This window comes from Rhinoderma darwinii, chromosome 5 (genome assembly GCF_050947455.1).
Source record: "Rhinoderma darwinii isolate aRhiDar2 chromosome 5, aRhiDar2.hap1, whole genome shotgun sequence".
NCBI classification, from domain to species: domain Eukaryota; kingdom Metazoa; phylum Chordata; class Amphibia; order Anura; family Rhinodermatidae; genus Rhinoderma; species Rhinoderma darwinii.
Window position 1 is genome coordinate 214,271,811 of NC_134691.1, and position 26,653 is coordinate 214,298,463.

General features: G+C 48.2%; 9 non-coding genes and 2 pseudogenes across 9 annotated transcripts; all 11 read right to left on the minus strand.

The window, feature by feature from the left end:
• Positions 1-828: 828 nt before the first annotated feature.
• On the minus strand, positions 829-1,019 carry LOC142653404 (U2 spliceosomal RNA). The gene has a single exon (XR_012848336.1). It is a non-coding gene; the product is annotated as a U2 spliceosomal RNA (small nuclear RNA).
• Positions 1,020-2,301: 1,282 nt separating this feature from the next.
• LOC142653406 (U2 spliceosomal RNA) lies at positions 2,302-2,492 on the minus strand. Its single transcript, XR_012848338.1, has one exon. It is a non-coding gene; the product is annotated as a U2 spliceosomal RNA (small nuclear RNA).
• Positions 2,493-3,774: 1,282 nt separating this feature from the next.
• On the minus strand, positions 3,775-3,966 carry LOC142653947 (U2 spliceosomal RNA). Its single transcript, XR_012848783.1, has one exon. It is a non-coding gene; the product is annotated as a U2 spliceosomal RNA (small nuclear RNA).
• A 6,835-nt stretch (positions 3,967-10,801) lies between these two features.
• LOC142653407 (U2 spliceosomal RNA) lies at positions 10,802-10,992 on the minus strand. The gene has a single exon (XR_012848339.1). It is a non-coding gene; the product is annotated as a U2 spliceosomal RNA (small nuclear RNA).
• A 1,282-nt stretch (positions 10,993-12,274) lies between these two features.
• On the minus strand, positions 12,275-12,465 carry LOC142653408 (U2 spliceosomal RNA). Its single transcript, XR_012848340.1, has one exon. It is a non-coding gene; the product is annotated as a U2 spliceosomal RNA (small nuclear RNA).
• A 1,282-nt stretch (positions 12,466-13,747) lies between these two features.
• Positions 13,748-13,938, minus strand: LOC142653870 (U2 spliceosomal RNA). Its single transcript, XR_012848723.1, has one exon. It is a non-coding gene; the product is annotated as a U2 spliceosomal RNA (small nuclear RNA).
• Positions 13,939-15,268: 1,330 nt separating this feature from the next.
• On the minus strand, positions 15,269-15,379 carry LOC142654629 (U2 spliceosomal RNA; annotated as a pseudogene).
• A 1,282-nt stretch (positions 15,380-16,661) lies between these two features.
• Positions 16,662-16,849, minus strand: LOC142653832 (U2 spliceosomal RNA). Its single transcript, XR_012848689.1, has one exon. It is a non-coding gene; the product is annotated as a U2 spliceosomal RNA (small nuclear RNA).
• Positions 16,850-22,391: 5,542 nt separating this feature from the next.
• Positions 22,392-22,493, minus strand: LOC142654501 (U2 spliceosomal RNA; annotated as a pseudogene).
• Positions 22,494-23,775: 1,282 nt separating this feature from the next.
• On the minus strand, positions 23,776-23,966 carry LOC142653410 (U2 spliceosomal RNA). Its single transcript, XR_012848341.1, has one exon. It is a non-coding gene; the product is annotated as a U2 spliceosomal RNA (small nuclear RNA).
• A 1,282-nt stretch (positions 23,967-25,248) lies between these two features.
• On the minus strand, positions 25,249-25,439 carry LOC142653411 (U2 spliceosomal RNA). Its single transcript, XR_012848342.1, has one exon. It is a non-coding gene; the product is annotated as a U2 spliceosomal RNA (small nuclear RNA).
• Positions 25,440-26,653: the final 1,214 nt, after the last annotated feature.

Genomic DNA, 26,653 nt, shown 5'->3' on the forward strand with positions numbered 1-26,653 from the left:
TCCACTATGACACGTGCAAAGTTCCGTCTGAACTTTATATAAGACTGTGAGGCTCAGTCAGTCACTCAGTGTTGCCTGAGAGGGCAACACTGCAACAGCCGGCCGCCAGGCTGTCTTTTTTTTGCACATTTATTTGCCTCCAGGAGGCCACAAGAGGGAGACAAGGGACTGCAAAATGGAAAATAGGCATCCACCAACTTTACAGACAACTTCTCTTTGCTCCTACAACCTCCATCCTTGCACAGTTTGTTATTCTTCCAGGTAACATAGTAACAAATCCAAATTGCTGCTCTCTTTGTAGGCAAGCAAGGGTTTGTTGCAACTGCAATTCTTACTTCTTCTTGAAATGTAGGGACGACAGTACATTCCATCACATCCACCTAGTGTACACAGGTAGGTCCATTGTGGCGGGTAGGCGGCTGGCTGCTTTAATGGCTGTTTGCTGTTCCCCTACTCCACTCCACTCCACTATTTGACTGTGGTGCTGCATCAATCAGTGGCTGGCTCAGGTGCAGCTCTTTAACTTACCTAGGAGGGAGGGAGGGAGGGCGGAGAGAAGACAAGGAAGGTGAATGAGCTGTTCCAATGTGAAATGCCGGAAACACAGAAACACAGAAGACACACACACACACACACACAACAAGAGGTGGCAATGTATTCATTAATTGCATTTAATAAATGAGCTCATTATCACACATGACTGTACAAATGCATTGTCCAACAGGTGTTGAAATAATGGGATTAAAAGGGGAGATCCCTTCAGAAAGACAGAAACAATGGCAAAGAGAAAAAACACTTTTGGAATCTGATTTTAGTCAACACATAAGGGAAGGGTGCACCGGTCCTGGAAATACTGCAATACCAGGTCAATGCGTGGAGTGGACAGAGCAAGCTCTATTTCCATCTCCCTGTTCTAAAAATCCATTTAATATATGGTCCCCAGATAGGGGACGTATCAGATATTAAACTGATAAGAACAGATACTACACTTGATCTTAGCCAAAAGGCCGAGAAGCGATAACCCGAGCGGCCCTTGCCTTGCCCGAGCCTGTCCCATACTGCTGTTCACCCCTTGCAGCGATTCAGCCTACTCCTAGGCAATTCCATGGGGCCCTGCAGGCTCACACACATTTACAGCTACTAAGCGGGAGGTGAATAAAGGCCGGAGAGGAAGCCAGACAGGATTTGCTTCTTTTGCTTGCACCACAATGCAGTGCTGAAAGAGGAGGAATCTACATAAAAACGCCTTCCTGGCAACGCCCAAATGCCCTCCTGCCATGCAGATAAACACTGGCAGCGGCAGCAAGTGCATGCCCACAGCCACCCCTTGTTCCTTCACACCTTGTATCAGCTTTAATCCAGTCCTGTGCTGCCTGCTGAGCAGCACTGAACAACACTGCCTGGGCCCAGGCTTTTATCTCTGAGGCAGGCCCCATTATGATGTCAGAAAGCTGGCTCTGGAATCCTGAGGGCTCCACTATGACACGTGCAAAGTTCCGTCTGAACTTTATATAAGACTGTGAGGCTCAGTCAGTCACTCAGTGTTGCCTGAGAGGGCAACACTGCAACAGCCGGCCGCCAGGCTGTCTTTTTTTTGCACATTTATTTGCCTCCAGGAGGCCACAAGAGGGAGACAAGGGACTGCAAAATGGAAAATAGGCATCCACCAACTTTACAGACAACTTCTCTTTGCTCCTACAACCTCCATCCTTGCACAGTTTGTTATTCTTCCAGGTAACATAGTAACAAATCCAAATTGCTGCTCTCTTTGTAGGCAAGCAAGGGTTTGTTGCAACTGCAATTCTTACTTCTTCTTGAAATGTAGGGACGACAGTACATTCCATCACATCCACCTAGTGTACACAGGTAGGTCCATTGTGGCGGGTAGGCGGCTGGCTGCTTTAATGGCTGTTTGCTGTTCCCCTACTCCACTCCACTCCACTATTTGACTGTGGTGCTGCATCAATCAGTGGCTGGCTCAGGTGCAGCTCTTTAACTTACCTAGGAGGGAGGGAGGGAGGGCGGAGAGAAGACAAGGAAGGTGAATGAGCTGTTCCAATGTGAAATGCCGGAAACACAGAAACACAGAAGACACACACACACACACACACAACAAGAGGTGGCAATGTATTCATTAATTGCATTTAATAAATGAGCTCATTATCACACATGACTGTACAAATGCATTGTCCAACAGGTGTTGAAATAATGGGATTAAAAGGGGAGATCCCTTCAGAAAGACAGAAACAATGGCAAAGAGAAAAAACACTTTTGGAATCTGATTTTAGTCAACACATAAGGGAAGGGTGCACCGGTCCTGGAAATACTGCAATACCAGGTCAATGCGTGGAGTGGACAGAGCAAGCTCTATTTCCATCTCCCTGTTCTAAAAATCCATTTAATATATGGTCCCCAGATAGGGGACGTATCAGATATTAAACTGATAAGAACAGATACTACACTTGATCTTAGCCAAAAGGCCGAGAAGCGATAACCCGAGCGGCCCTTGCCTTGCCCGAGCCTGTCCCATACTGCTGTTCACCCCTTGCAGCGATTCAGCCTACTCCTAGGCAATTCCATGGGGCCCTGCAGGCTCACACACATTTACAGCTACTAAGCGGGAGGTGAATAAAGGCCGGAGAGGAAGCCAGACAGGATTTGCTTCTTTTGCTTGCACCACAATGCAGTGCTGAAAGAGGAGGAATCTACATAAAAACGCCTTCCTGGCAACGCCCAAATGCCCTCCTGCCATGCAGATAAACACTGGCAGCGGCAGCAAGTGCATGCCCACAGCCACCCCTTGTTCCTTCACACCTTGTATCAGCTTTAATCCAGTCCTGTGCTGCCTGCTGAGCAGCACTGAACAACACTGCCTGGGCCCAGGCTTTTATCTCTGAGGCAGGCCCCATTATGATGTCAGAAAGCTGGCTCTGGAATCCTGAGGGCTCCACTATGACACGTGCAAAGTTCCGTCTGAACTTTATATAAGACTGTGAGGCTCAGTCAGTCACTCAGTGTTGCCTGAGAGGGCAACACTGCAACAGCCGGCCGCCAGGCTGTCTTTTTTTTGCACATTTATTTGCCTCCAGGAGGCCACAAGAGGGAGACAAGGGACTGCAAAATGGAAAATAGGCATCCACCAACTTTACAGACAACTTCTCTTTGCTCCTACAACCTCCATCCTTGCACAGTTTGTTATTCTTCCAGGTAACATAGTAACAAATCCAAATTGCTGCTCTCTTTGTAGGCAAGCAAGGGTTTGTTGCAACTGCAATTCTTACTTCTTCTTGAAATGTAGGGACGACAGTACATTCCATCACATCCACCTAGTGTACACAGGTAGGTCCATTGTGGCGGGTAGGCGGCTGGCTGCTTTAATGGCTGTTTGCTGTTCCCCTACTCCACTCCACTCCACTATTTGACTGTGGTGCTGCATCAATCAGTGGCTGGCTCAGGTGCAGCTCTTTAACTTACCTAGGAGGGAGGGAGGGAGGGCGGAGAGAAGACAAGGAAGGTGAATGAGCTGTTCCAATGTGAAATGCCGGAAACACAGAAACACAGAAGACACACACACACACACACACAACAAGAGGTGGCAATGTATTCATTAATTGCATTTAATAAATGAGCTCATTATCACACATGACTGTACAAATGCATTGTCCAACAGGTGTTGAAATAATGGGATTAAAAGGGGAGATCCCTTCAGAAAGACAGAAACAATGGCAAAGAGAAAAAACACTTTTGGAATCTGATTTTAGTCAACACATAAGGGAAGGGTGCACCGGTCCTGGAAATACTGCAATACCAGGTCAATGCGTGGAGTGGACAGAGCAAGCTCTATTTCCATCTCCCTGTTCTAAAAATCCATTTAATATATGGTCCCCAGATAGGGGACGTATCAGATATTAAACTGATAAGAACAGATAAGGTTTCAACAAAGTTTTTTATTGGCAAAAATAATATATTTTACAGACTTTTTTTTAAAATTGAAACCACAAGATAAAATCAACAGCATAATACATGAATATTCATACATTTAAATGAATACAAAAGTAATAATAATAAGACCATTAATACAGATGTTATAATAAAAGTACAGAACAATAGCAGGATAAAATTTATACAGGGCATAAAAGACATAAAAGAATAAAACCATTTTTATTTACAATGTTATGGTATTCCACATTTGCAAACACCACATGGATGTTGCTTCTTTTACCCCTAGCTGCTTTTTGTCCCTAAGATAATAAATATACATTTCACTTAGGGCATATTTCACACAATTTTTAACGTCAATAAAATCATGTTTAAAAAGCAGAATGTTCCTAACCTTCCAAATGGCATTCTTAAAACAGTTTAAAATGATCCAACAGACCATTTGCTGTTTAAAACTTGGGCAGTTAAAAAGACCATAAAACACGTATTCAAATTTAAGATCTTTAAGACCGCAGGCCCATTTCAGCAATGGGCCTACCTTCCTCCAAACCTCCTGTGCATATGGGCAGTTCCAAAACAGGTGCATTATCGTCTCGTCGTCACCACACCTGTCTCTCGGGCACTTGGCTCTCGCCACCAGTCCTCGCCTATGCTGGAATTCACGAGTAGGGAGGCACTGGTGAACGATTGCCCAGGCAAGGTCCTTGTGCACATTTGCCATAAATTTCCCGAAAACGTTCCGCCACACCACCTTGGACCTTGCCTGTGAGAAATTTGAAACTGCCAGTGTATCCTCCTGCCGCCTACAGGAGAGTGACACTTTTTTCTGGTCCCCCAATATGTCAGGCTCCAATTCTTGGAGACCTAGGAGCCTGACAGTTTTTTCGAGCACCGCATATTGTTTTGGGGGACACAGAAGCACAGGAGAATTCAAAGGGACACGAAACCATCGTTTAAAAATCATGCCCGTAGCGTACTTTAAAAAGTAGCTAAAAATACCATCAGAATTATACATTTTAAAACAGAAGCAAAAGTATTTAATGTAAAAGAAGTTAAAAAGGTTAGGAACATCTCTCCCGCCATTGTCCTTACATCTGTACATAAAATCACGTTTTAGTTTTTCCATTTTGGAACCCCATAAAAACATAAAACAGATCCTGGTCACTTTTTTAATATATAAAATTGTTGGAGGGAAAACCATAGCTACATAAAGCATTATGGGTAATAAAACAGATTTAATTATTAAAACTTTTCCCTCCATGGTGAGATTTCTCAAATTCCACATTAAAACCTTTTTTTCCATTTTGGCAATTACTGAATCCCAATTGGGTCTCCCATCGTTTTCTTGATTAAAAACAATTCCTAAAATTTTTATCTGATCCTGCTGCATGTTAACTCCTGGTGCCACAGAGGAATCCCATACACCAGTATAAAAACAGTCACACTTATCAACGTTTAATTTAAAACCAGAGGCTTCACAAAAAAAGCCGGTGTTCCTCAATGCCCGTCTCATAGAAGCGGCGTCTGGGCATAGGACGGTGGCGTCATCCATATAGCCTAGGATTTTTACCTGGTTCCCCCTTCCTCCAGGTATGGGCACGCCTCTGATGACTTTATCATCTCTTATTAGGGTGAACAGAGGTTCTATGGCACAAATAAAAAGGAGCGGAGACAACGGGCACCCCTGTTTCACCCCTGATAAAAGAGGAACACCTTTAGTTAAAAATCCGTTGATAGAAATTTGGCTAAAACAGGATCGATATAAAAGCTTAATACGTGTTAAAATAATTTCAGGAACAGCCATCTTTTTAAGAACCATAAAAAGATATTCATGGGAGACCCGGTCAAAAGCCTTCTCGAAATCTAAGGATAAAATAGCAAGGCTTTGACCCCTTTCTTTAAAATACCAAATGATGTCACGTAAAATATTCAGGGACTCAGTAATTGACCTCCCAGGTACCCCACATACCTGGTTTGGATGGATTAATTTATGAATAAAAGGTTTAAAACGGATTGTTATTAGTTTAGCTAAAATTTTACAATCAACGTTTAAAAGAGTAATAGGGCGCCAGTTTTTTAACTGGTCCCTCTCACCTTTTTTAAAAATTAAGGACACAATCCCCCTCCTCCAGGAAGGGGGCAGCTCTTCAGTAATAAAAACTTCCTTATACAATAAAAACATGTCATTCTTTAAAATTTCCCAAAAAGCATGATAAAATTCGATGGGCAGACCATCTTCCCCAGGAGCTTTCCCATTAGAAAAACTTTTAAAAGCAAATAAAAGTTCCTCCAAGGTAATATTACGGGATAAAACTTCCTGGTCTAAAATATCTAGCTTGGCATCAAGGGAATTAAGAACATGTTCTAAAAAGGAAGGATCAATATTTTTCTTGTTAAAAAGAGATTGGTAGAAATTAAAAGCAGAATTTAAAATGCCGACCATAGTGGTTTCTCCTTCAAGGTTTAAAATGACATCTCGTTTATCCATTACCTTTTTGAAGAAGAACCGGGAACACTTCTCGCCATCCTCGAGGTGCTTTACATGTGAATTAAAAATTATTTGTTTCCCTTTCTCTTCTATGGCATATTTTATTTCAGCTTTAAGATTTAAGATATCATCATCAACATCCATACCAATCTCCTTCAATTTAAAAAGTACATGTAAACGTTTATTAAGAACATAAAACCATTGTTTTTTCTCTTTTGCTTTCTTCTTACCTGCTCGAATAAAAAAAGCTCTGATTTTGGGTTTAATGCCCTCCCACCAGTGTAGCATAGGCTGACTGGGCGCTCTATGGGACTGCCAACACTGGTAGGTCCGCACAAACTCCTCTTTAATGATGGGGTCCTCCAGGAGTGTGGTGTTTAGTCTCCAGGGACCCCTACAAGCTTTTTGCTCTCCCTCTAGCTCCAGGTGCACTGAAAGGAGCTTGTGATCAGATAAAATATTTGTTAAAAGCAAACATTTTTTGGGAATAAAACTATTAGAAGTGAAAATAAAATCAATTCTGGAGCTCACTCTTCCATTGGACCAGGTGGGGCCTGGGTCCGCAGGCAAGAGTTCCCTCCAGCAATCTTTCAATTTAAAATCACCAATAAAATTCTTGAGCAGGTAAGAAGTACGGTCAATTTTTCGATTAAAATCCCCACCCTGGCGGTGTTCTCCATCTCGCACACAGTTAAAATCACCACCCACCAGCAGGGGGGTAGACCCAACACAAAACAATGGTAAAATCTCTAATAGTTCTGCCCTCTCCTGTTTGGTAGGAGGGGCATAAACGTTTAAAACACGAATTAAAGTTCCATTAAAAAGCAAATGTATTAAAATAGCTCTGCCGGGCATGATTTCAGTCACTGTTTGGATGGAGATAAAACGACCTCGGCAGAGCAATCCAACCCCCGCAGAGCGACAGTCATTTCCACCAGACCAGACTGAGGGGCCTAGTTTCCAGTCCATCTTTAAATCTTGATATTCCAAGTCATTAGGGATTCCACATTCTTGAAGCAGGCAAAGGTCAAAGTCCACAGTCTCTAAAAATGAAAATAAAGCAGTCCTGCGGACAGGGCTCTTTAGGGACCTCACATTTAGTGAGGCGACTTTGATAGGAACCAACATAGTCTTAGTTGAGGTCAGGGTCCGAACCAGAAGAGTCGTACTCGGAGATCAGCTGCGAGTCTGGACCCCCTTTTTGAGGGGTCAATAAATCTTGGATGTTGGTAGGGTCAGAGCCAGATACGTGGGCGGCTCCAACCCCCACACTGCTCTCATCCGAACTCCGATAGGCAGCTTTCCTCCGAACTCCGGACTCCTCTTCCTCTCGCTGTCTCTTTGCAGAATGGCTCCTATCCATCTCCTCGAAGTCGCTCTCACCCATCTCTGGCCCCTGGCTGAAGATATCGCTGATGTCCTTCCTGGGCAGCTGCACAGGGGCCTGTGAGGTCCCATCGCTCTTGGCAACCTTTGCCTGCTTACGGGGAGCCTTCATCGCAAGCCCCTCCACAACCGCAGTGGAGGAACTTTGCTCCGACCCCCCCGTTGACCGGAAATGGTCAAAACGAGGCTCCAATCCAGCATATTTTAGGGTTTTCTTAATGGAGCCCTCGTCTGACACAGAGTGTCTCCGCTCCATGCCCACACTCTTGGGACAGGCGTCAGGTCCTACTGCAGAACCTACGGAGCCACGACGCCTGTCGCTAACCACTGCCTCAACAGGGTCCACTGCAGGCGGAGCAGAGGACCTGTTTGCAGAGGTGCCGGTCAACTTATGTCCAGCAGAGTCAGAATTCCTCCTGCTCTGCCTGGACCCGGTGGAATCCCTATGGCCGTCCCTCGAGGCTGACATCGGTGGGCCCCCCGATGGAGCTGTGAAGGACTTTGGCCTGGACCCCTCAGTCGTCAATGCTCGTTTTGGGGCATTACCAGCGGCGTCTGCACATGTTGCAAACTGCCGCTCTGGCCCTGGTCTGGGTGGCCCAGATTTCGCTCTGCGGGGGCAATCTTTAAAAGCATGCCCAGTCATGCCGCACAGATTGCACAACACCTCGGAACTGCATTTTGCCGCTACGTGTCCAACCTGGCCACACCTGTTACACTGCACCACATGGGGCCGGTCACAATGTTCTCTGGTGTGGCCATATCTCAAGCAGTTCCGGCAGGCTATTGGCATCCGGGGGTAAAATAGGAATCCTCGATTCTTCCCAATGGCAAAGTTCTGGGGTGGGTGATGTAAGCCTCCAATGCCATTGGGATCCTGGCGGAACTTCACCCAATATTTCCTTTTGCCATTCCAGAAGCTCTGGGTGTTCAAGATTTTATGTGAGAAGCGGACCTCCCTGCAGTAACGACTGAGGAAGGTTTCAATGTCACACTCTGAGACAAATGGACTGAACATGCACATCACGAGCGGGACTTCTTCCTCCCCGTAGAGGAATAAAAAGTTCAGTCCATTTAGCCGCTCCTCACTCTGGTCCGCATCAGACAATCTTTTGTGCATGTTGTCGCAACATGCCGCGGCCGTAAAGGATACGGTGTACCGACCGCGGCTTTCCTGGTCGTTGAGACACAGGATGTCCGCCCGCTTGAGCCCCAGGAAGTCCAGCAGAATCACCTCCACAATGAAGCGAAGGTTCTTCCGCTGGCGATGGCCTTCTTCCACCTCGATGCGGACGGACTGGCGCAACCGGGTGTCCCCGGATGCAAATCCAAATGTATATGGCATTTTCAGTGCCTGGGGGCTAAGCCTGTCCCTTATAGCAGCAAGGGCTCAGATTCCACAATTAAGTGGAACCCTCCCCCAAGGCCAAGGATTAGGGTACCCCAGACACCTACGAAGCCCGATAAACGCCCTCGGAACGCTCTTAGAAAAACGCCTCAAGGCCGGTTGACCTCTTGGGTAAGGCGCGATCGCAACTCGTTGTCCGGGGGCTAAGCCCACTCCCCAAATAGCAGCAAGGGGGTGAAGTCTCTCTGTGAAAAGAGACGATCCCCCAAGGCCAAGGAGCAGGGTACCCCGGACACCTCCCAACAAAACCAGATGCAGAAATACTACACCTGATCTTGCCAAAAGGCCGAGAAGCGATAACCCGAGCGGCCCTTGCCTTGCCCGAGCCTGTCCCATACTGCTGTTCACCCCTTGCAGCGATTCAGCCTACTCCTAGGCAATTCCATGGGGCCCTGCAGGCTCACACACATTTACAGCTACTAAGCGGGAGGTGAATAAAGGCCGGAGAGGAAGCCAGACAGGATTTGCTTCTTTTGCTTGCACCACAATGCAGTGCTGAAAGAGGAGGAATCTACATAAAAACGCCTTCCTGGCAACGCCCAAATGCCCTCCTGCCATGCAGATAAACACTGGCAGCGGCAGCAAGTGCATGCCCACAGCCACCCCTTGTTCCTTCACACCTTGTATCAGCTTTAATCCAGTCCTGTGCTGCCTGCTGAGCAGCACTGAACAACACTGCCTGGGCCCAGGCTTTTATCTCTGAGGCAGGCCCCATTATGATGTCAGAAAGCTGGCTCTGGAATCCTGAGGGCTCCACTATGACACGTGCAAAGTTCCGTCTGAACTTTATATAAGACTGTGAGGCTCAGTCAGTCACTCAGTGTTGCCTGAGAGGGCAACACTGCAACAGCCGGCCGCCAGGCTGTCTTTTTTTTGCACATTTATTTGCCTCCAGGAGGCCACAAGAGGGAGACAAGGGACTGCAAAATGGAAAATAGGCATCCACCAACTTTACAGACAACTTCTCTTTGCTCCTACAACCTCCATCCTTGCACAGTTTGTTATTCTTCCAGGTAACATAGTAACAAATCCAAATTGCTGCTCTCTTTGTAGGCAAGCAAGGGTTTGTTGCAACTGCAATTCTTACTTCTTCTTGAAATGTAGGGACGACAGTACATTCCATCACATCCACCTAGTGTACACAGGTAGGTCCATTGTGGCGGGTAGGCGGCTGGCTGCTTTAATGGCTGTTTGCTGTTCCCCTACTCCACTCCACTCCACTATTTGACTGTGGTGCTGCATCAATCAGTGGCTGGCTCAGGTGCAGCTCTTTAACTTACCTAGGAGGGAGGGAGGGAGGGCGGAGAGAAGACAAGGAAGGTGAATGAGCTGTTCCAATGTGAAATGCCGGAAACACAGAAACACAGAAGACACACACACACACACACACAACAAGAGGTGGCAATGTATTCATTAATTGCATTTAATAAATGAGCTCATTATCACACATGACTGTACAAATGCATTGTCCAACAGGTGTTGAAATAATGGGATTAAAAGGGGAGATCCCTTCAGAAAGACAGAAACAATGGCAAAGAGAAAAAACACTTTTGGAATCTGATTTTAGTCAACACATAAGGGAAGGGTGCACCGGTCCTGGAAATACTGCAATACCAGGTCAATGCGTGGAGTGGACAGAGCAAGCTCTATTTCCATCTCCCTGTTCTAAAAATCCATTTAATATATGGTCCCCAGATAGGGGACGTATCAGATATTAAACTGATAAGAACAGATACTACACTTGATCTTAGCCAAAAGGCCGAGAAGCGATAACCCGAGCGGCCCTTGCCTTGCCCGAGCCTGTCCCATACTGCTGTTCACCCCTTGCAGCGATTCAGCCTACTCCTAGGCAATTCCATGGGGCCCTGCAGGCTCACACACATTTACAGCTACTAAGCGGGAGGTGAATAAAGGCCGGAGAGGAAGCCAGACAGGATTTGCTTCTTTTGCTTGCACCACAATGCAGTGCTGAAAGAGGAGGAATCTACATAAAAACGCCTTCCTGGCAACGCCCAAATGCCCTCCTGCCATGCAGATAAACACTGGCAGCGGCAGCAAGTGCATGCCCACAGCCACCCCTTGTTCCTTCACACCTTGTATCAGCTTTAATCCAGTCCTGTGCTGCCTGCTGAGCAGCACTGAACAACACTGCCTGGGCCCAGGCTTTTATCTCTGAGGCAGGCCCCATTATGATGTCAGAAAGCTGGCTCTGGAATCCTGAGGGCTCCACTATGACACGTGCAAAGTTCCGTCTGAACTTTATATAAGACTGTGAGGCTCAGTCAGTCACTCAGTGTTGCCTGAGAGGGCAACACTGCAACAGCCGGCCGCCAGGCTGTCTTTTTTTTGCACATTTATTTGCCTCCAGGAGGCCACAAGAGGGAGACAAGGGACTGCAAAATGGAAAATAGGCATCCACCAACTTTACAGACAACTTCTCTTTGCTCCTACAACCTCCATCCTTGCACAGTTTGTTATTCTTCCAGGTAACATAGTAACAAATCCAAATTGCTGCTCTCTTTGTAGGCAAGCAAGGGTTTGTTGCAACTGCAATTCTTACTTCTTCTTGAAATGTAGGGACGACAGTACATTCCATCACATCCACCTAGTGTACACAGGTAGGTCCATTGTGGCGGGTAGGCGGCTGGCTGCTTTAATGGCTGTTTGCTGTTCCCCTACTCCACTCCACTCCACTATTTGACTGTGGTGCTGCATCAATCAGTGGCTGGCTCAGGTGCAGCTCTTTAACTTACCTAGGAGGGAGGGAGGGAGGGCGGAGAGAAGACAAGGAAGGTGAATGAGCTGTTCCAATGTGAAATGCCGGAAACACAGAAACACAGAAGACACACACACACACACACACAACAAGAGGTGGCAATGTATTCATTAATTGCATTTAATAAATGAGCTCATTATCACACATGACTGTACAAATGCATTGTCCAACAGGTGTTGAAATAATGGGATTAAAAGGGGAGATCCCTTCAGAAAGACAGAAACAATGGCAAAGAGAAAAAACACTTTTGGAATCTGATTTTAGTCAACACATAAGGGAAGGGTGCACCGGTCCTGGAAATACTGCAATACCAGGTCAATGCGTGGAGTGGACAGAGCAAGCTCTATTTCCATCTCCCTGTTCTAAAAATCCATTTAATATATGGTCCCCAGATAGGGGACGTATCAGATATTAAACTGATAAGAACAGATACTACACTTGATCTTAGCCAAAAGGCCGAGAAGCGATAACCCGAGCGGCCCTTGCCTTGCCCGAGCCTGTCCCATACTGCTGTTCACCCCTTGCAGCGATTCAGCCTACTCCTAGGCAATTCCATGGGGCCCTGCAGGCTCACACACATTTACAGCTACTAAGCGGGAGGTGAATAAAGGCCGGAGAGGAAGCCAGACAGGATTTGCTTCTTTTGCTTGCACCACAATGCAGTGCTGAAAGAGGAGGAATCTACATAAAAACGCCTTCCTGGCAACGCCCAAATGCCCTCCTGCCATGCAGATAAACACTGGCAGCGGCAGCAAGTGCATGCCCACAGCCACCCCTTGTTCCTTCACACCTTGTATCAGCTTTAATCCAGTCCTGTGCTGCCTGCTGAGCAGCACTGAACAACACTGCCTGGGCCCAGGCTTTTATCTCTGAGGCAGGCCCCATTATGATGTCAGAAAGCTGGCTCTGGAATCCTGAGGGCTCCACTATGACACGTGCAAAGTTCCGTCTGAACTTTATATAAGACTGTGAGGCTCAGTCAGTCACTCAGTGTTGCCTGAGAGGGCAACACTGCAACAGCCGGCCGCCAGGCTGTCTTTTTTTTGCACATTTATTTGCCTCCAGGAGGCCACAAGAGGGAGACAAGGGACTGCAAAATGGAAAATAGGCATCCACCAACTTTACAGACAACTTCTCTTTGCTCCTACAACCTCCATCCTTGCACAGTTTGTTATTCTTCCAGGTAACATAGTAACAAATCCAAATTGCTGCTCTCTTTGTAGGCAAGCAAGGGTTTGTTGCAACTGCAATTCTTACTTCTTCTTGAAATGTAGGGACGACAGTACATTCCATCACATCCACCTAGTGTACACAGGTAGGTCCATTGTGGCGGGTAGGCGGCTGGCTGCTTTAATGGCTGTTTGCTGTTCCCCTACTCCACTCCACTCCACTATTTGACTGTGGTGCTGCATCAATCAGTGGCTGGCTCAGGTGCAGCTCTTTAACTTACCTAGGAGGGAGGGAGGGAGGGCGGAGAGAAGACAAGGAAGGTGAATGAGCTGTTCCAATGTGAAATGCCGGAAACACAGAAACACAGAAGACACACACACACACACACACAACAAGAGGTGGCAATGTATTCATTAATTGCATTTAATAAATGAGCTCATTATCACACATGACTGTACAAATGCATTGTCCAACAGGTGTTGAAATAATGGGATTAAAAGGGGAGATCCCTTCAGAAAGACAGAAACAATGGCAAAGAGAAAAAACACTTTTGGAATCTGATTTTAGTCAACACATAAGGGAAGGGTGCACCGGTCCTGGAAATACTGCAATACCAGGTCAATGCGTGGAGTGGACAGAGCAAGCTCTATTTCCATCTCCCTGTTCTAAAAATCCATTTAATATATGGTCCCCAGATAGGGGACGTATCAGATATTAAACTGATAAGAACAGATTTTTTTTTTTTTTTTTTTTTTTCAAAATAAAAAAGACTTAGATCATCACAATGAAAACTGAAAACGTATAATTAACTTTTGTTTTCCTCTTTCCTTTTTTCCTTTTAAGAAATCAAAAAAACATTCCTTTTTTAACAGCAATAGTTCCTAACATATCCACTAAATGTTCCTGCAAATCATTACCATCCCATTCACAGTTTACAATGCACGCTAACCACGTTGGCACACCATACCGTTCAAGAAACCCTGGTAAATTTTCTCTTACACAGAGCCGCACCCTTCTCCGCATTTTTTCAAAATTAATTTTACTACGTAACTGCTCTACTTCTTCCAGTAACCTGTCTCTTTCTGCTCTTTCCTCTTCTGAAATGACACTTTTTTTCTTTCTCTCTGCTTTTTTCCTTTTTTTCTCATCACTTTGCCCACTTCCTTCCAATTTCTGAAGCTTTCCTTCTTCCAAACTAACTTCCGCTTCCTTTCTTTTGACTATCTTCTTATTTTCCTCTTGTACCTCACGTTTGCTTTTCTTTGGGCATGATTTGAATATGTGCCCCTCCTCTCCACACATATTACATACTTTCCCTTTCTGACATTCATTATACTTATGCCCCTCTTGCAGACATTTTGTACACATTACTTTCTCACACGTTTCTCTCTCATGACCATAATCTTTACAATTCAAACAAAACATATCCATTCCCAAAAAAAATAAATTTCCACATGCACTTCCAATCTTAAACCGCGCTGGAGGAAACAATAGGTTTCTAGATTCACCAATTCTCACAAATTTACAAAGAAATTTCCATTTCCCAGTCCAAAATCCAAAGGGGTTAAACACTTTCCCCTTTCCCACCACCTCCTCACAAAACTTAGTGAGAAATGACTTAATGTCCTCTTCCTCCACGTAAGGCGAAAACATCTTTACGACCACCAACTTCTTGTTTGGCACAAAATGTGGTGTTACCTTCACACCCACAAGTCTTGGGTCCCTTTTACCTTCCTTCAAGCGTTCCAAAAAATCTGAATAAATTTCTTCTGTAGCGAAGGTAACGTCAAAGCACCCTCTCCTCGGATAGTCCATCACCGCCAAAATGCACGATCTCTCCAGCTGAAAGAAATCCAACAAAAGGACCTTCGTGATGTACTCCAAATCCTTCCTTTGCCTCTCAGATTCCTCCACGAAAAACCGGACCGCATTCCTGGTTCGCATATGTTCGGGAATTTCCTCCATCCTGCTCCAAAAGAATTCCAGCAATCTCCAAAGAAATACCTTCAGTACCGGAGTACCAGGCAGGTGATCGCTCCCCGTTGCCCTGGACTAATCCTCCTCCCCAATAGCAGCAGAGGGGTGAAGTCTCTCCTAAGAGAAACGATCCCCCCAGGCCAAGGAAAAGGGTACCAGGGCACCTCCTGACCAAGAAACAAGGCAATACCCTAAAGTACTACACTTGATCTTAGCCAAAAGGCCGAGAAGCGATAACCCGAGCGGCCCTTGCCTTGCCCGAGCCTGTCCCATACTGCTGTTCACCCCTTGCAGCGATTCAGCCTACTCCTAGGCAATTCCATGGGGCCCTGCAGGCTCACACACATTTACAGCTACTAAGCGGGAGGTGAATAAAGGCCGGAGAGGAAGCCAGACAGGATTTGCTTCTTTTGCTTGCACCACAATGCAGTGCTGAAAGAGGAGGAATCTACATAAAAACGCCTTCCTGGCAACGCCCAAATGCCCTCCTGCCATGCAGATAAACACTGGCAGCGGCAGCAAGTGCATGCCCACAGCCACCCCTTGTTCCTTCACACCTTGTATCAGCTTTAATCCAGTCCTGTGCTGCCTGCTGAGCAGCACTGAACAACACTGCCTGGGCCCAGGCTTTTATCTCTGAGGCAGGCCCCATTATGATGTCAGAAAGCTGGCTCTGGAATCCTGAGGGCTCCACTATGACACGTGCAAAGTTCCGTCTGAACTTTATATAAGACTGTGAGGCTCAGTCAGTCACTCAGTGTTGCCTGAGAGGGCAACACTGCAACAGCCGGCCGCCAGGCTGTCTTTTTTTTGCACATTTATTTGCCTCCAGGAGGCCACAAGAGGGAGACAAGGGACTGCAAAATGGAAAATAGGCATCCACCAACTTTACAGACAACTTCTCTTTGCTCCTACAACCTCCATCCTTGCACAGTTTGTTATTCTTCCAGGTAACATAGTAACAAATCCAAATTGCTGCTCTCTTTGTAGGCAAGCAAGGGTTTGTTGCAACTGCAATTCTTACTTCTTCTTGAAATGTAGGGACGACAGTACATTCCATCACATCCACCTAGTGTACACAGGTAGGTCCATTGTGGCGGGTAGGCGGCTGGCTGCTTTAATGGCTGTTTGCTGTTCCCCTACTCCACTCCACTCCACTATTTGACTGTGGTGCTGCATCAATCAGTGGCTGGCTCAGGTGCAGCTCTTTAACTTACCTAGGAGGGAGGGAGGGAGGGCGGAGAGAAGACAAGGAAGGTGAATGAGCTGTTCCAATGTGAAATGCCGGAAACACAGAAACACAGAAGACACACACACACACACACACAACAAGAGGTGGCAATGTATTCATTAATTGCATTTAATAAATGAGCTCATTATCACACATGACTGTACAAATGCATTGTCCAACAGGTGTTGAAATAATGGGATTAAAAGGGGAGATCCCTTCAGAAAGACAGAAACAATGGCAAAGAGAAAAAACACTTTTGGAATCTGATTTTAGTCAACACATAAGGGAAGGGTGCACCGGTCCTGGAAATACTGCAATACCAGGTCAATGCGTGGAGTGGACAGAGCAAGCTCTATTTCCATCTCCCTGTTCTAAAAATCCATTTAATATATGGTCCCCAGATAGGGGACGTATCAGATATTAAACTGATAAGAACAGATTTTTTGATTGAAAATTGCTTTATTGACAATCAATCGTCATCATACAAACATTACTGCGACGCAGCGCAAGCCATGAAGCAGCAAATAATAAATAATAACAGTCGTCAAACATAACATGACAGTATAATACACAGTACAGGCTAGCCTATGCTATACATTACACCACATGCTACACTAACATTCTTGCATTCACTAAAGCCAAACAACAAAGCATTACAGACAAGTGATGGGATAGGGGAGTGGGTAGGAGGGGATAGGGAAGGGGGAAATCACAGGCCCGAAGCTTTATTGAAAGACAACACACAAGAAGGGAGAGTGGGGGGAAGGGGAGTATCAGTCCTCTTCCTCATCGACGTCCGGGCTGTCCCAGGTGGAATAGTCTCTGAGCAGGCTGTGGATCAGCCTGCGGCAGTCCTGGACGGACACACTCTCTCTCCGCAAAATCAGACGGTTCCTGGCGAACCATATAGCGTCCTTAAAGCAGTTCATAAGGCGCCAGGCTTCCTGGATTGCTCCATCCGTGGTATTCCCAGGAAATAGTCCATAAAGTACCGAGCGGTACGACAGTCTGTTCCTGGGTACTGAGTCCTTGAGTTCATGTTCCAAGGCTTTCAACAGACCCTGTGCAAAGGGGCACTGCCAGAAAATGTGCAAAGATGTTTCCTCCGTGAAGGGGCACCTGGGGCAGTACCGGGTCTTGCACAGGTTGCGGGCATGCATGAATGACCTAAGAGGCAGTCCTCCCTGGATGGCCATCCATGAAATGTCCTTGTGCCCGTTGGTCAACCTGCCAGATGACACGTTAGTCCAAACAGTCTCCAACGTGTCGGCATGAAGCCCTGGAACAAACTCCAGTGAGTCCTTTGCTCTGATGTGCTTGTGGATCGTCTTAGGTTTCCACAAGTCGGGCTTAAGACCCTCCAGTTGATGCTCCCTCACAAACCGGACGACATCTCCGTAGAACCAGGGAGCGTGCCAGTTGTAAGGGAAGGAGCTGTCCCACTTATCCCAGCCAAAACCTCGCCAGAGGGGAAGGAGGAAGTAGCGGGACATGGCCTTGCCCGCAGAGCCGTTTGCTGTCCTCAGAGTCCTACGAACACAGTCACATACAAAAGCGATCCGCAGCAGAGTGGGAATGTCGGGTATACCCTTCCCACCTTTGCGGGGCTCCTTGTACATAACAGTCCGCTTTACTCTGTCCATTTTCGAGCCCCAGATGAAGCGAAACACAGTCCTGGTAATGGCCCTCGAGACCGTTGCAAGAGGGGGCCATGCCTGTGCAGTGTATTGTAGCACAGGCAAGACTTCGTTACGCAGGACCATTGCTTTGCCCTCAATAGTGAGTTGTCTGAGGCTCCACAGTCCGATCCTTTGGTTGACTTTGGCCAAGCGTTCTTCCCACGACTTTAGGGCTGCACCTTCCTTACCGAACCAGACTCCCAGAATTTTGATGAAGTCCGGCTTGATAGTAAACGGGAAGGAGGCAGGAGAAGGCAGGTACCACTTTCCGAAGAGCATGGCTTCCGACTTCCCGCAGTTGACTTTTGCCCCTGAAGCGCGTCCGAACTCCTCACAGGTCTGGACGAGTGCAGTCACCGAACTCTGGTCAGCGCAGAAGACGGTCACGTCGTCCATGTACAGCGAGCATTTGACCTCGAAGTGTCCTGGACCTGGTGCGGTGATCCCTCTGATCTCTCCATTCTGCCGGATAGCCTCTGCGAAGAGCTCTATAACACAAACAAAAAGGAGAGGTGAAAGAGGACAGCCTTGTCTAACCCCCGACGATACAGGAAAGGGGTCAGTCTTCCAGCCGTTCACCAGCACCGAGCTGTAAATGTCGCAATACATCAGGTTAACATACAAACAGAACAACTTGCCAAGCCGCAGCCTACGCAGAGCCTTACCCATGAATTCGTGAGAGACCCGGTCAAAAGCCTTCTCCTGATCCAGACTGACCAGGGCCGCGTGTGTACGGCGGCTTTGCATGTAATGCACCGTGTCCCTCACCAGGGCCAGACTGTCGGCCACCCTACGGCCAGGAATGCCGCAGGTTTGGTCCGATCCGATGATCTGTCCGATGACAACCTTCAGTCTGTTGGTCAATACTTTGGCGAGGATCTTGTAGTCCACGTTCAGGAGAGAGATGGGACGCCAGTTTTTCAGGTCACATCTCTCCCCCTTCCGCTTATACAAGATCGTGATCATGCCTTCTCTCAAGGACGGTGGCATTCTACCCTCCACCACCATCTCCTCATAGAGCTCCAGCAGGTCCGGACAGATCAAGTCCCCCAGCGCTACATAGAGCTCTGCTGGGAGACCATCACTGCCCGGGGTCCTGCCGGGTCTGAAGGATTTAGCGGCAGAGAGCAGTTCCTCCACCGTCAGGGGTACGTCCATAGCCTCCGTACCTGCAGGATCAAGATGATTAGTGATACCTGACAGGAATTTATCGGCGGCTTCGGGGTCAGTGGTTTTCCGGGAGTAGAGGCTTCGGTAGTAGTCTGTGACGACTCCCATCACCTCCTTCTTCCCAGAATGCATGTTTCCGGTCTCATCTCGGAGTTCCTTCAGGGGCGTGTGGCCGGCATGGAGTTTCCTGAAAAAGAACGAGTTACATTTCTCACCCTTCTCCAGGTTCTCCACCTTGGAACGAAAGACAATTCGCTTGGATTCCTCCTCAAAGTGCCTTTTCAGGCCCTTTTTGGCTTCCTCCAGCTCCTTCCTGACGTCCCAGCCGCATTGAAGGAGGTCTTGCAGGGATCGCAGCTGACGCTGCATCTCTCTGAAGTCTCTCTTCCTCTCACACGCCTGTTGACGACTTTTTGCCTGAAAGAAACAACGAAATTCAACTTTAACATATTCCCACCAGTCACAGGTTTTGTCAAAGAAAACTTTATCATTCCTCCAAACAATATAGGCGTCTCTAAGTTCCGCCAGTACCTCTTCTCTTTCCAGCAGGGCACAATTCAGCTTCCAGGAGCCAGGGCCGGGAGGAAAACCGTGGCCGATGGCACCCCGGAAGAGAATGGCCCTGTGGTCAGAGAAGAAGCAGGGGACCATGGAGTGCCCATGCTGCTTGACTGCCCGGGAGGTGAACACAAAGTCAATCCGAGAACGAAGTGAGCCATCGGGTCGGCTCCATGAATAGTTCACAGAGCCGATCCCCATGGAGCCCACAACGTCCTGCAAGGATGCTTCGGTTACCATCTCGATAAGCAGTTTGGAACTGACATCCAGCTTGATTGAAGTGCCGGAACTTCGTCCATCCTCTTCGATGGGGCAGTTGAAGTCCCCGGCCATCACCACTGCCCTAGTGGTGGCGAGCTGGGTCCGCAGGGTCTGGAATAGTTCCAGGCGCTCAGCCTTCATAGGGGGAGCGTACACGTTGATGAGCCTAATCGGCTCTCCCGCCCAGGAACCGTCTACGACCAACAAGCGGCCGCAGACGAGCTCCTGGACAGAGTCAACAGTAAATACGCCTCCCCTAATCAGGATGGCAACCCCTGCAGACTTACAGTCGCCCCCACCAGACCAGTAGGACGGGCCATGGGTCCACTGCCTGGCCAGATGATGGTATGACCTGGAAGAGGGGAGAGTACATTCCTGCAGCATAAATACATCACTCGACTGCTTGGAAAGAAAAGTTAGCACCATCTGACATCTAGTCCTATCTCTAACACTCCTCACATTGAGGCTAAAGATGTTAAGTTTAGCAGCCATGGGGGAGAATAAAGAAGGTTAGTGCAAACGATACACCTTAGTTACCAGTCCGGTCGGGCGGATCCTCCTCTCTGGAGCCTGGCGGGTCCGGAAGATCCAGCAGGCCCTCTGACAAAAATTGTTCCAGGATTGTAGCCACCTGGATGTCTGTTGTGAAGTCGATGACCTCAGGTTCAGACACGAGTTCCTCCACCATCTGCTCCATTTCCTCCTGCTGCGCAAGGGAATCTTCGCAGATTTCCACGACTTGTCTCTTTGAGGACTCAGCAGCTGGGCTGTCCCTCACCTTTCTCTTCCTCTGGATGGCACCTGAGGAGACAAGAGGGGGAAAATCCTCCAGGGAGAGGACTCCAGCAGCTGGAGGGGAAGATGTTAGTGCTGCTGGAGCTGGGGAGAAGGGAGGCTGGGTTGGGAGAGGTGCAGGTGACAGGACCACTGAGATGGGTGGGTAGGAGAAGGTGAGAGCCTCAGTGGGGGTGACAGGGGTTGGGGACGGGGGGGTGGGGAGGGCCGGGCGAGGGAGGGTGGGAAGGGTAGGGCGAGGGAGGGCCGGGAGAGGGGGGGGAGGGACTGTCGTCTTCTTACCATCCTTCTTTTTCCCGGTCTTCTGTGCCGCTGGAGCTCTGGCTGGGGCGGGGTTCCCTCTGGCTGGAGCTTTCGCTGCTACAGTTGCCCAGGATCGATCCCTCTTCGGGCAGTCCTTGTAAGAGTGGGCTGCTTGTCCGCAGAGGTTGCACATTGTCCGTTTCGGGCAGTCTTTGGTCTCGTGTCCTGTTACCCGGCAGTTCTTGCAGGCGTCCTCCTTGCAGTCCTTCACCGAATGACCCTTCTTGCTGCATCTCCTGCAGATCTGCGGCATGTCCGGGTAGTAGATGAGGCCGTAGGAGTTGCCCAGCGAGAATGACTGGGGCAGGTGCTGGAGGCCGTCTTCCGCGCTCGAATCCTTGTTCAGTCGGACGATTACCGACCACTTGCCAGTCCAGAAGCCGAGTCCGTTCAGGATGTGGGTGGGTTCCCTCACCACTGTGCAGAACCGCTTCAGGAGCGTGGTGATGTCTTTGCCGGGGGTGTGTGGGTTCCGCATTGAGACCGTCACCCGCCTTTCCTCTCTTTGGACAGGGCAGTTGCCCACAAAGCGAGAGAAAGGGGATTCAGGCCTCGCCGCTTTCACCATCTCCCAGTACCTTCTGCAGATGTTGATCGAAGCGAAGGTCACGAAGAACATCCCGGTCATGAAGGCCTGGATACTGATGGTCTCCGGCTTAGCGAAGCCCTGATCCAGGAGCATCTTCTGGCAGAACACTTCTTCCGTCATGTCCGGCACTCTCCCGTCCACCTCCTTGAGCTTCAGGGCCACCGTCTGCTTCATCCAGGGCTCCAGGGTTGGAGCAGCCTGGTTCGGCTTCCTGGTGGCCTGTTGGCTTGAGGAGGCTTCAGGAGGAGATGTCCTGGCCTGGGCCGGCTCACCTGGTCCATCTGCCTTCTCCTTCTGGGTGGCAGGGTTGCTGGTTGAGGCCATGGCTTCTTCCAGCTGTTCCTGTCGCTTGGGGAGGATCTTCGATAGCTCTTTCCCGAAGGGGGCGGAGCTATGCAAATCTTCTCCTTGCTGGCCGAGGTTCTTCCACGAAATTTCTTCCGCAGCGGTTCCTCGTCGAGCTTCTTCTTCTGCGGCCGAGCTTCTTCGAAGATCCCCTTCAGCAGCGGCTCTTCTCCGAAGTTCTCCTTCTTCTTCCCGGCAGCGATCTCCCGGAGCTTCTTCCTCGATGGCGGCTTCTCCCTTCTGGATCGTCGTCTTCGCTGGTTCTTCTCCGCAGTTCGTCGCCGGCTTCGTCTGGAACGCTCTTGGATCGCTAAGCTAGTGTTTATAGCCCCCAGTGGTTCTCCGAGCTATCTATCCTTACAAGGACTGATAAGAACAGATACTACACTTGATCTTAGCCAAAAGGCCGAGAAGCGATAACCCGAGCGGCCCTTGCCTTGCCCGAGCCTGTCCCATACTGCTGTTCACCCCTTGCAGCGATTCAGCCTACTCCTAGGCAATTCCATGGGGCCCTGCAGGCTCACACACATTTACAGCTACTAAGCGGGAGGTGAATAAAGGCCGGAGAGGAAGCCAGACAGGATTTGCTTCTTTTGCTTGCACCACAATGCAGTGCTGAAAGAGGAGGAATCTACATAAAAACGCCTTCCTGGCAACGCCCAAATGCCCTCCTGCCATGCAGATAAACACTGGCAGCGGCAGCAAGTGCATGCCCACAGCCACCCCTTGTTCCTTCACACCTTGTATCAGCTTTAATCCAGTCCTGTGCTGCCTGCTGAGCAGCACTGAACAACACTGCCTGGGCCCAGGCTTTTATCTCTGAGGCAGGCCCCATTATGATGTCAGAAAGCTGGCTCTGGAATCCTGAGGGCTCCACTATGACACGTGCAAAGTTCCGTCTGAACTTTATATAAGACTGTGAGGCTCAGTCAGTCACTCAGTGTTGCCTGAGAGGGCAACACTGCAACAGCCGGCCGCCAGGCTGTCTTTTTTTTGCACATTTATTTGCCTCCAGGAGGCCACAAGAGGGAGACAAGGGACTGCAAAATGGAAAATAGGCATCCACCAACTTTACAGACAACTTCTCTTTGCTCCTACAACCTCCATCCTTGCACAGTTTGTTATTCTTCCAGGTAACATAGTAACAAATCCAAATTGCTGCTCTCTTTGTAGGCAAGCAAGGGTTTGTTGCAACTGCAATTCTTACTTCTTCTTGAAATGTAGGGACGACAGTACATTCCATCACATCCACCTAGTGTACACAGGTAGGTCCATTGTGGCGGGTAGGCGGCTGGCTGCTTTAATGGCTGTTTGCTGTTCCCCTACTCCACTCCACTCCACTATTTGACTGTGGTGCTGCATCAATCAGTGGCTGGCTCAGGTGCAGCTCTTTAACTTACCTAGGAGGGAGGGAGGGAGGGCGGAGAGAAGACAAGGAAGGTGAATGAGCTGTTCCAATGTGAAATGCCGGAAACACAGAAACACAGAAGACACACACACACACACACACAACAAGAGGTGGCAATGTATTCATTAATTGCATTTAATAAATGAGCTCATTATCACACATGACTGTACAAATGCATTGTCCAACAGGTGTTGAAATAATGGGATTAAAAGGGGAGATCCCTTCAGAAAGACAGAAACAATGGCAAAGAGAAAAAACACTTTTGGAATCTGATTTTAGTCAACACATAAGGGAAGGGTGCACCGGTCCTGGAAATACTGCAATACCAGGTCAATGCGTGGAGTGGACAGAGCAAGCTCTATTTCCATCTCCCTGTTCTAAAAATCCATTTAATATATGGTCCCCAGATAGGGGACGTATCAGATATTAAACTGATAAGAACAGATACTACACTTGATCTTAGCCAAAAGGCCGAGAAGCGATAACCCGAGCGGCCCTTGCCTTGCCCGAGCCTGTCCCATACTGCTGTTCACCCCTTGCAGCGATTCAGCCTACTCCTAGGCAATTCCATGGGGCCCTGCAGGCTCACACACATTTACAGCTACTAAGCGGGAGGTGAATAAAGGCCGGAGAGGAAGCCAGACAGGATTTGCTTCTTTTGCTTGCACCACAATGCAGTGCTGAAAGAGGAGGAATCTACATAAAAACGCCTTCCTGGCAACGCCCAAATGCCCTCCTGCCATGCAGATAAACACTGGCAGCGGCAGCAAGTGCATGCCCACAGCCACCCCTTGTTCCTTCACACCTTGTATCAGCTTTAATCCAGTCCTGTGCTGCCTGCTGAGCAGCACTGAACAACACTGCCTGGGCCCAGGCTTTTATCTCTGAGGCAGGCCCCATTATGATGTCAGAAAGCTGGCTCTGGAATCCTGAGGGCTCCACTATGACACGTGCAAAGTTCCGTCTGAACTTTATATAAGACTGTGAGGCTCAGTCAGTCACTCAGTGTTGCCTGAGAGGGCAACACTGCAACAGCCGGCCGCCAGGCTGTCTTTTTTTTGCACATTTATTTGCCTCCAGGAGGCCACAAGAGGGAGACAAGGGACTGCAAAATGGAAAATAGGCATCCACCAACTTTACAGACAACTTCTCTTTGCTCCTACAACCTCCATCCTTGCACAGTTTGTTATTCTTCCAGGTAACATAGTAACAAATCCAAATTGCTGCTCTCTTTGTAGGCAAGCAAGGGTTTGTTGCAACTGCAATTCTTACTTCTTCTTGAAATGTAGGGACGACAGTACATTCCATCACATCCACCTAGTGTACACAGGTAGGTCCATTGTGGCGGGTAGGCGGCTGGCTGCTTTAATGGCTGTTTGCTGTTCCCCTACTCCACTCCACTCCACTATTTGACTGTGGTGCTGCATCAATCAGTGGCTGGCTCAGGTGCAGCTCTTTAACTTACCTAGGAGGGAGGGAGGGAGGGCGGAGAGAAGACAAGGAAGGTGAATGAGCTGTTCCAATGTGAAATGCCGGAAACACAGAAACACAGAAGACACACACACACACACACACAACAAGAGGTGGCAATGTATTCATTAATTGCATTTAATAAATGAGCTCATTATCACACATGACTGTACAAATGCATTGTCCAACAGGTGTTGAAATAATGGGATTAAAAGGGGAGATCCCTTCAGAAAGACAGAAACAATGGCAAAGAGAAAAAACACTTTTGGAATCTGATTTTAGTCAACACATAAGGGAAGGGTGCACCGGTCCTGGAAATACTGCAATACCAGGTCAATGCGTGGAGTGGACAGAGCAAGCTCTATTTCCATCTCCCTGTTCTAAAAATCCATTTAATATATGGTCCCCAGATAGGGGACGTATCAGATATTAAACTGATAAGAACAGATACTACACTTGATCTTAGCCAAAAGGCCGAGAAGCGATAACCCGAGCGGCCCTTGCCTTGCCCGAGCCTGTCCCATACTGCTGTTCACCCCTTGCAGCGATTCAGCCTACTCCTAGGCAATTCCATGGGGCCCTGCAGGCTCACACACATTTACAGCTACTAAGCGGGAGGTGAATAAAGGCCGGAGAGGAAGCCAGACAGGATTTGCTTCTTTTGCTTGCACCACAATGCAGTGCTGAAAGAGGAGGAATCTACATAAAAACGCCTTCCTGGCAACGCCCAAATGCCCTCCTGCCATGCAGATAAACACTGGCAGCGGCAGCAAGTGCATGCCCACAGCCACCCCTTGTTCCTTCACACCTTGTATCAGCTTTAATCCAGTCCTGTGCTGCCTGCTGAGCAGCACTGAACAACACTGCCTGGGCCCAGGCTTTTATCTCTGAGGCAGGCCCCATTATGATGTCAGAAAGCTGGCTCTGGAATCCTGAGGGCTCCACTATGACACGTGCAAAGTTCCGTCTGAACTTTATATAAGACTGTGAGGCTCAGTCAGTCACTCAGTGTTGCCTGAGAGGGCAACACTGCAACAGCCGGCCGCCAGGCTGTCTTTTTTTTGCACATTTATTTGCCTCCAGGAGGCCACAAGAGGGAGACAAGGGACTGCAAAATGGAAAATAGGCATCCACCAACTTTACAGACAACTTCTCTTTGCTCCTACAACCTCCATCCTTGCACAGTTTGTTATTCTTCCAGGTAACATAGTAACAAATCCAAATTGCTGCTCTCTTTGTAGGCAAGCAAGGGTTTGTTGCAACTGCAATTCTTACTTCTTCTTGAAATGTAGGGACGACAGTACATTCCATCACATCCACCTAGTGTACACAGGTAGGTCCATTGTGGCGGGTAGGCGGCTGGCTGCTTTAATGGCTGTTTGCTGTTCCCCTACTCCACTCCACTCCACTATTTGACTGTGGTGCTGCATCAATCAGTGGCTGGCTCAGGTGCAGCTCTTTAACTTACCTAGGAGGGAGGGAGGGAGGGCGGAGAGAAGACAAGGAAGGTGAATGAGCTGTTCCAATGTGAAATGCCGGAAACACAGAAACACAGAAGACACACACACACACACACACAACAAGAGGTGGCAATGTATTCATTAATTGCATTTAATAAATGAGCTCATTATCACACATGACTGTACAAATGCATTGTCCAACAGGTGTTGAAATAATGGGATTAAAAGGGGAGATCCCTT